Source organism: Nannospalax galili, unplaced genomic scaffold, assembly GCF_000622305.1.
Source record: "Nannospalax galili isolate Female #2095 unplaced genomic scaffold, S.galili_v1.0 scaffold995, whole genome shotgun sequence".
NCBI classification, from domain to species: Eukaryota; Metazoa; Chordata; class Mammalia; order Rodentia; family Spalacidae; genus Nannospalax; species Nannospalax galili.
The window spans coordinates 706,451-716,577 of NW_008337291.1; the positions used below are offsets into that span (position 1 = coordinate 706,451).

The 10,127-nt window shown below is 43.6% G+C and overlaps 1 pseudogene; it reads left to right on the forward strand.

Moving 5' to 3' along the window:
* Positions 1 to 3,666: 3,666 nt before the first annotated feature.
* On the forward strand, positions 3,667 to 8,373 carry LOC103733598 (annotated as a pseudogene).
* Positions 8,374 to 10,127: the final 1,754 nt, after the last annotated feature.

Consider the following 10,127-nt stretch of genomic DNA (forward strand, 5'->3'; position numbering starts at 1 on the left):
CAGTGAGTACTTTGTGCCTCCTCAAATGTCAGACTCCCTTCTGTCTCTGTTTATGACTTCATTGGCCTCTAATGTTTGCAGTGGCCTTTCCTTGTACTTCTTCCTCCCAAAGGTTCTTATAACTGTGACTCAGCATTTAGTCTAAACATCACCTCCTCTGTAAAGCTCTCTGATCATTCCCGTCCTCCAGTGGTAAAAGGGACCACCCCTTGGAGGACTAGTTTTGGAGAGTGAATAGTAATGACCCAGGCAGAAGTGTGAATGAGTTCTAGTTTATCTTCAAAGTTACCAGACAGTCCCTTTTTGCTGCTTCCCTGATGTCCCTAGGTTTAGGCATCCAGACACATCTTGAACTCTTTCCCCTACTTACCAATGGTACTGGAGTTGTTAAGGTCAGAGCCTGGACCCTGATAACACCCTAACAAGCCAGGAAAGGACATCTATTCAATGTGGCCACATTGGGGAGAGGAATAAAAAAGTCCAATGACACCCCCCCCCCACTGCCCCAAGCCCATCTTCTGATCTTCTGGGCTTTTAACATGAAATTTAGGTTTAAACAGAGGGTAAGAGATATGCTTAAGTAAGAAGCCCTGGTCAAGGTGTGGTTACTGACCTATCCTTGTCTGGGCTCCAGTCTCTCCTGCAAGGTGGTCTGACAAGTTGCCAGAACTGTGTGAAATATCTTTCTGGAAGACGAGTTCCCCCTCTGACTGACATCAGGATTTCGACTTTTCTTTCTTCTCAGCAAGAGATTCCTGGGCAAATTTCGATTTCTAGGGGTCCGTTGTTTCAGTAATCTGATAACTAAAGGAAGGGCACAAACATCTCTAGAGTATCTCTATTTCTGCCAGGATGGTTACAATATTTGCTATTTGGATATGACCTGAGTTCAGTTTTCTGCACTTGAATATGTCTACGTTCTAGGACTGGTGAATTGATGACTTTTTGAATAAACAACACAAGAACAGGGACCATATTTATCTTGATGTCTGTTGATGTTGTGTCACTTTAGCAAGGTTATGACATTTAGATATTTCACCAAACACTCTTCTGCCTGTTTCCGTTGAAGTAGTTTTAAGTGATCTAAACACTTAATCAGTAGAATTTGAATAAGTCAATTTACTATCCACAATGTGAATAAACTTCATCCAGTTAGCTAAAGATTGTTTAAAAAAAAAGTTGGGGCTGAGCTGGGCCATGGTGGTGCATACCTTTAATCCCAGCACTCAGGAGGAGGCAGAGGCAGGCAGAGCTCGAGGCCAGCCTGGTCTACATAGCAAGTTCCAGGATAGCTGGGGCTACGGGGAGACTCCGTCTCAAAAAAAAAAAAAAAAAGTTGGGACTGGCGAGATGGCTCAGAGGTTAAGAACACTGGCTGTTCTTGCAGAAGACCTGGGTTTGAATCACAGAACCCACATGGCAGCTAACAACTGTGTGAAACTCCAGTTCCAGGGACCTGATCGCCTCTTCTGTCCTCCTTGGGCATTGCACGACACGGGTGCACTTACCTACATGCAGGCAATACACTCATACACATACAATAAAAATAAAATACTTAAAAAAAAGTCTGATTTCTTCCTTCCCCTCCTGTCTGTCTCTGTCAACAGCATGCTGTTGATATTGAATGATGGAGATATGTTCTGGAAAATGTGTTAGACAGTTTTGTCATTGTGAGAACATCATACAATATATTTACACAAACCTGGATGGTATAGGGCAATCAAAAACCTTGGTAAAAACAAGATGACTCATGAGGCCACTACCACTGTAACAACATACTAGTGTACATTTTTGTGTGTGTGGGAGAGTGTGATGGTTAGTTTTTAATGTCAGTCTGACACAACCTAGACTCACTTGGGAAGAGGGTATCAGTGAAGGATTGTCTAGATTAGTCTGGCCTATGGGCATTTCTGTGAGGGATGTCTTGATTTTGTTAATTGATGTGGGAAGACCCAGCTCATTGTGGGAGACACAATTCCCTGGGTTTGAATCCTGGACTATATAAGAGTAGACACGGTGAGCTGAGTAGTAAGCATGCATACATTCATTTTTCTGTGGCTCTTGATGTAGATATGATGTGACTGTTATTTTAAAAATTATTTTTGTTGCATTTTGTGGATTTCATACACTATATCTTAATTATATTTAGCTCCTCATTCCCTATCTCTATCCCCTATATAGGCTGCCCATAGGACATCATGCATTTTGTCATATGTGTTCAGGCCTATGGAGTTAAATTTGTGTCCCCAGATGTCCCTTGGTGTGTGATTTCATCGACTGGAGCCTGTTCAGCCTATCTAGTGTCACTCCTTTAAAAAAGATCAACTCTCCCTCACCCAGCAGTGATCAGCTACCAGTAGTTCCTCAATAAAATTGAGGCCTTCTACCCATTTCCCCAGTTTTATGCTGGTTTTTGTCTGTTTGAGTTTGCATAGGTTTTGTAAGTGATTTCACTATTGCTGTAAGTTCGATAATATGAGCAAAGGTCCAAGAGCCTGTAAGTTATGCACCTCCTCCCCTCTTTTATGTGTGTGTTTTTTGAGACAGGGTCTCCCTATAGCCCCAGCTGTCCTGGAATTCTCTATGTAGCTCAGGCTGTCCTCGAACTCACAGAGATCCGCCTGCCTCTTCCTCCCAAGTGCTGGGATTAGAGGTGTGCACCACAGCCCCTGGCTGTCTCCCCTGACTCTTATAATCTTTCTGTCCCCTTTTGTGCAGTGGTTCCTGAGCCCTGGGTGTATGAAGCTTAATAAAGGAGTCCTGTGCAGTGACCCACACTGTGCAGTTTCTTATTCTCTGCTCTTTGAGCAACTGCTAAGCTGCCAAGGGAGCTTAGCACTACACAAGCTGCTAAGGGAGAAAAGCAGTGGTTCAACCCCAGCTTTAAAGCCCAATAACCACAACAATGACAGGCAAAGCAAACTATATTGGTGCAGTAGTGGCACTTTTATATTGGGGATAATGAACAGCTACCTAATTGGATTTAAAGCCCTCAGAATGGGAGGGAACTCATGTGTGGTACTGTGAATATTGCCAAATACACATGACTAGAGAGGTCATAGATCTTAGAGAAAATCCTAAGTCTGTCACATCCCTAGACAAACATAATTTCTTTTGGTATGCTAAATATGGATCCTTATATTTATAGACAAGTATGCCAGTCACCACTCATCAAAGTGACTAGCTGATTTTTTAAAGTTCCTATCACCTTGACTTCCCTGCTATGGTGGACTGTAACCTAGAATTGTAAGCTAAAACAAGCTCTCCTCTAAGTTGCTTTTTGTCAGGGTGTTTTATCATAACAACAGAAATGAAACTAGGACAATGTGTATCAAAGCTTCATGTAGAACTGTTACACTGAAGCTTTCAGTCCTTGTTCAATATCATGCAGACAAAAGTTCTATTCCAATGTTCCTTCCAACCCTCTAGCTCTTTTTATATCTGGTTAATTAAATTTTCAAATGTTAAAACAGAAACCAGCTCTTAGAGCTGAGTTTTAAAAGCCTTAGGCTCAGTGGTGGATTGAAAGACTCTGAGCCATAGACTTGAAGAACCAAGGTAGAGATTGAATGTTGACTTGTACCCGACTAAATAAAGACCTCCCAGGCCAGGAAAGGGGCTCAAAGAAGGAGAGGGAGTCTGAAGACACCATGGGTCCAAGTTAGGATGGGAGAGGAACTCCTAGATAGATCAGTGGATCTAGATCTGGGAGTGGAGACGATTGATGCCAAAGCAGAGCTGGAGAAGGTGCTACAAGGGTGTTTGAAGGTTATACCTGGACCCAGAAGGTATGGGTGAGCAGAGTGGTCACAGCTCAGTAAGGTGAGAGAGCTATAGAGTGATCCCAAAGGAAGATGAAATCCTGGAAAAAGGGATGAAGGTGTGCTGGCGATTAACGGAGAAGCGTTGAATGACTCAGCATCAATGACAACCCAAACTAGACACAGCCTCTTCTTTCTACTCAATTGGCTGTTGTATTACTTACTTTCCTCATTGCTATGACAAAATACATGACAAAAGCAACTTAAGGAAGGTAGGGTTTCAGTTCATGAGGGCATAGTCCATCTTGGTAGGGAAGGCATGGAGGAAGGCGTGTGAGGCAGCTGGTCATATTGGATCTGCAGTTTCCAGACTGAGATGATGTCCAGCTTGCTTTCTCTTTTTATTTAGTCTAGGACCTTATCCTATTGGATAGTACTGCCCATATTCAGGGTAGGTCTTCCCACCTCATTTAACCTAACATAGAAAACTCCTCACAGACAGGCACAGAGATTTGTTTCCATGGTGATGCTAAATCCTGTCCAGTTGATAATCAAGTTTAGCATCACAGCTGCAAAGGAGAATAGAGAGTCTAGGTCAATGGCTCCAAAAATGGACTCTAGCAGGGATTTATGAACTTTGTTTCTTTGAGTAAATTATCTGTCTGTCCATTTCCTGATATGTGAAATAGAACAGTAATGGTAGACTACCTTGGAGCTGGTTGGCCATCCAGCCTAGCTTATTTGGGGAACTCCATACAAACATGCAAAAGACAGGTTGAGGGAGTAAGGAACGCCAGTATGTAGGTGGAGGGTTAGCTTGGAAAAGGAAGGATTCTTTGCCCTGAGGGGCCTATGTATTCTATGCATCAGATCCCCTGGAATTGGAGTTACAGACAGTCGTTAGCTGCCATGTGGGTGCTGGGATTCAAACCTGGGTCTTCTGCCAGAACAGCCAGTGCTCTTAACCACTGAGGCATCTCTCCAGTCCCTCAACTTTTTTTTTTCAAATGCAGGAACCAACAGAGATTCAATCCAATGTCCTCCGATTTTATTAGTTTTGCTAGGTCAGTCAGGCTGGGAAGATGGCTCAGTTGGTAAAATATCTGCCTTGTAAGCACGAGGACTTGAATTGTATCTCCATATAAAAACAGCTGAGCATAGTGGTGTGTGCACACTTGTAATCCCAGTGCTGGGGAGGCAGAGATAAGTGGATCCCTGGGGCTGACTGACCAGTCAGCATAGCCTGCTTGGTGAGCTCTATGCCACGTGAGAGACCCTGTCTCAAAAAACAAGTCTGACAGTGCCTAAGAAACAGCAACAAGGTTTTCCTCTGGCCTCTACACGTACACATGCATGTGTAACTGCACACGTGCAGACATATACAAACACAGGATAAGAACCATGTCTTACTAGGAGTGGGAAACATGTTTGGCTCACTTTAAATCAAATGAGTGCCAAACCAAAGCTAGCACATTTGAATTTTATTCATCTTTTTTTCCCCACTATGACTTTGGATCAGGCATCAGCTTCTCTGATGAAGCCTCTTCATTCACTATTTTTGGAGTCAATGACTAATTCAGAAATGAACAGTAGGCATTTACAGAGTGGGGAATAGTGTGCCTGGCACTCAGGATGACAGTGCTAGGGCTGTCAGTTTTTGAATTCCTTTACAACACTATAGAGTGGAAAGGCAGAAATAAATGAATGTGAAATCTACCACCTGAGGTAGAAAGGATGGATTCCATTCTTAAGAACTCTGAGGATGGAAAATAATTTCTTCCCTGCTGGGTTAAAAACAGATTGGGAAATTACTGTTTCTCCTTAGTAAACCTCAAATGTCAATCACCCAAGGGAATCTAAAAACACTGATATTCACCTCTCCCCCGACACCCCATGTCCTATTTAGCTTCAGCTGTCAACTTGAGGCTCTGAAAGGGGAGTCTCGATTAAGAAATTGCCTAGATCATAGTGGTCTATGAGCATGCCTATGGGGGATTATCTTGATTGTTAAATGATGTAGAAGGGCCTTGGCCACTATGGGTGGCACCATCCCTAGGCAGGTAGTCCTGGAATATATAAGAACGCTAATTAAGCATGAGCCTAATGTAAGCCAGCAAGCAGGCTTCCTCCATGGTTCCTGCCTTTAGTTCCTGCCCTGACTTCCTTCAATGATAGACTGTGACCTAGCAGTGTATGTTAAATAAACCGTTTCCTCCCCTAAGTTGCTTTTGTTTGGAGAGTTTCATCACAACAGCAAAAGGAAACAAGAACACCTCCTCTACCTGCCGTAACTGCTCAGGAATGCCTAGTTAAATTTGAAGTTCAGATGAATACTGAATAATATTTTCAGTGTAAGAATGTTTTAAATATTAAAGTCATATTAAAACATTTCATTGTTTAGGACTGGGACTGTAGCTCAATGGTAGACCACTTGCCTAGCATGTATGACACCTAGGTAGAAGATTTCATTGTTTATGAAATTCAAATTTCACTGTGGTTCTATATTTTTACTTTCTAAGGCTGGCATGTACACATCCCCAAGTCAGATTTAGGATGTATGGGTTTGGAATTGAGTTCTTCAGGTGGTTGTGATGTGCAGCAAGATACAGAAAGATGGAGCTGAACCTTCAAATATGTCCTCTCTAAGGTGAGATTGGCAGAGATAGACCAGTGGAGCCCATCCCAATTTTGTAGTCATATATTTTGTTGCCCTATGTTCTGTATGTGAATTGTGTATTTGTTTTGACTTACATTTCTGTATGTGTATGTGGGTGCGTAGGTGCATGTGTATGTGTGGGTGGATGAGCATGTGAAGACCAGAGGTCAGTCTTTGGTGTCATTCCTCAGGAGCTGAAGACTGTGGTTGTAGAATTCCCAGTGTCCCTGAGTATCATTGTGAGGTACTGGTCCATTTTCTCAGTGACAAAGTATGCTGTACGCACAAATCCATAGGCCAAGAAGTGGCTATTTATGGGTCTATAAATGGAACTTGAATGTGTGAGCTGTGAGCTGGGATTTGGAGGTCCATTTTATCTTAGAGGGAACATGGGAGTGAGTGAGAAGAGGGGAGGTACACAGCTCATATGCCAGGGACCAGAACTTAGAATGTGCCACTGTGCCTGCTTCTGATGTTTATTTTTATTTTTATTTTTTTGAGACATAGTCTTGCTGTAGCTCTAGCTGGCCTAGAACTCTCTATGTAGATTAGGCTGGCCCCCATCTCACAGAGATCCTTCTACGTCTGCCTCATGAGTGCTGGAAGTAAAGGCATTTACCAACCATGCCTGCCTTTAAAGTTAAAAAAAATTATTGAATTTTTGAGAATTCCATGCAATGGATTTTGATCATACGCAGACCCCTCCCTATCTGCACCTCCCTTACTACCCCACCCCTACCCAATTTCATGCCCTCCATTATTATTATTATTATTTTTAAGGCCTATAGAGTCTAATTTGAGTCCCGAATTCCTTTCAGTGTGGTCAACCCACCAAGTGTCACACTCTTAGAGAAAACTTACTCTCAGAACTCATCAGTTGCCCATAGTCCTCATCTAGGGCTGGGGCTTCTTACCCACCTCCCCTTTTTATTGAAGTAGCTCCAGCAAGTGGGTGTGTGTTCTGAGAGGTCTGCTGCTGGGGCTTCAGTTCCAGTGTCTTTGAAAGCAGGCAGGCCCCAGGGCACAAAGAGAGCTCGAGACCAGCACCTGCTTCCTAGGCACATATGTCTGCAGAGGCCCTGCCCCAGCAACAGCCATGGCCCTGAGCCCTGGAATCATCTAAGCTGTCAGGTCTGGAGCCTGGCCTCCCCACTTAGAGTCTGAAGTCCTTGACCCTGAAGAGCAATCAGGTGAAGCTGAACATGGGTGGTCACTGAGCACACTCGGGTGGTAGGACATGGTCAGCAGCTGCTTGGAGGTGCGCAAAGACACTGGGGTTGGGTGCTAATTGACCATAGTGGCTTTCCTATAATCCTCAACTACCTGTGGGATGGATCAGAGCCACTGCCTGAGAGTACCAGAGAACTGGGGGACCTGTGAAGCCTGCTACTGCCTGGCGTAGGGCCTGATTGAAGACTGTCAGCTGGCACTGCAGAAAAAAAAAAAAAGACCCTGTTCTGGCTGTGCCTCATCCTCATGGTGACATCTCCCTGGGAAGAGCAGCAACTCCTGGCCAGCACTGCCAAGTCGGTGAAGAAGCACAACCACAGTATCAACAGGTATGCCTATACCAGCACTTTGGATGACAACTGCTGAAGAATATGGAACCTGGATAAACTGGCCTTGCTTGGGTGGCTGTACTTCAAGGATGTCCTGGGGGGATGAGACATGTTGCTAATCTTGTAAGGTGTGCTGCACCTCCATTGTCTATGCCATGGGAGAAGAAGCAGACAGTGGTAGAATTACCTGGGACGCGAATCTTCATGGAGACACTTAACATCCTGATCTGAGACTCCCTGTGGTCCAGACTCAGCCCTCTGGAGGCCACAGGGGGGCAGCTGGAGGAGGTGAGGCAGGTGGAGGAGAAGATGAGGATAACTGAGAGTCCAGAGGATCCGTAGCCACATAACCCATGACAAACATCCTCACTGCCTACAGATTGTCTTCAGTAACTGACCTTTGACCCTTCCCCTGCTTCCTCTTGCTTCTGGGACCCAATCCCTTTCTCCCTTTTTTGTCCCTGCTCTGTTGGCCAAGTCATGGTGTTATATGGGAAACCGAGGCCAGGAAGTGACCATGCATCAAACAGGCACCTCAGATTGAGTGGAGGACAAAACAAAAACAGGTTCATTGTCTAAACTCTGATACACAGGATTCTACAGTATATTTATAGGTTTCCTAGCAACCTAATCTTTACAGGATTGGTGGTTCAAATTGTAGCCTACCTAACCAACAAGGGGTCTGTGTGACCGAGGGACATGGTCAGGGAAATCTTCCCAGTAGTCAGCTTGTCAAGTGTATTTACAGAAGCAGAAGCAAAAGGTTAAGTTGGTATTTTCTCATTCAAGAAGTGGGGCTGTTTAAGGGGGCTTTGTTTCTTAACTGGTCCTGGATTTTAGAATGTGAGTACCAGGAGCAGAACATTGTTGTCTACAATTCAGATAATTGCAGGCTACTGTTCTACCACATAATGTCAGTGACCATTTCTCAAGGTGGTCTCTGTGTATTTGCTTCTTCTGTTTGTTTTAGTTGTATTTCTCTTTCAGTGAGTCTTCTTCCCGTCCTCCATTGCATGTTATGGTTTAGTGTGGCCCTTTCCATTCATCCCCACTCATTGTTAGCAACATAGTTCATTTTGGCACTCCCCTCAGGCAGAGCCTTCAAAAAGTCAACACTTATACACATGCAGGCAATACGTGCATACACATAAAAGCCAACATTCACCCCTTCCTCCACATTCTTATCCTGTCGTCTTTCCCTTACCAGTTGGTTTAGAATGATTTAGAATTCTTTCTCTTCCTTTACTACATTGAACTTACCAAATGTCTTGTGAACCTGGGTACCATTGACCACGTTCCAGGCTGCCTTCTGCCATTGTACAGGTTTCCCTCTTTCTCCCCAACTCCTTAGCTTTGTACAGGTTGGTCTGGGCCTGTACTAGCTCAGCTATCTTGGTATGTTTCATAATATTTTAATTTTCTATTAAATTATTGTAGCAAAATATTTTTTATTGCTGGGCATAATGGCACATACCTTTAAAACTTTGGAGGCAGAGGCAGGTGGATCTCTGTGAGTTTGAGACCAGCCTGGTCTACATAGGGAGTTTCAGGCCAGCCAGAGCTACCTAGTGAGAATGTGTCTCAAACATTTTTTTATTTAATTAGAAATTGTCATACAGGTGTATATTGTACATTGAATATGTTCTTCCTTCCCCACCCTCCCTTTTCTTGCCTCTCTCCTTGCCATTGGTGCCCTCTGTCCCCTACACAAATGTACTTCTACTTTGGTTTTGCATATACATATATGATTTTATGTGACTATATAAAATCTAAGAACCACAGAGAAAACATATGATATTTATCTTTCTGACACTGACCTAATTCACTTAATATGACCATCTTCAGTTGCATCCATTTTCCTGAAAACAACATAACTTTGTTCCTTGTGGCCGAAAAGCTCCATTTTGTATATATACTACATTTTCCTACTCATTCCTCTGTTGTTGAGCACCTACATTTTTGGTTCCTATCTGTTGTAATTATGCTTCAGTCAACATGGATGTGCAAGTATCTCTGAAATGTCGACTTGGAGTCCTTGGGGTAAGTGCCTCGAAGTGCTAGAGCTGAAGTACCTGAGGATTTCAACTTCAAACTTGGCCTTCCTTGTAATCCTAAGGATATATTTGTCAAGCTAGGTGAGCAGACACACAC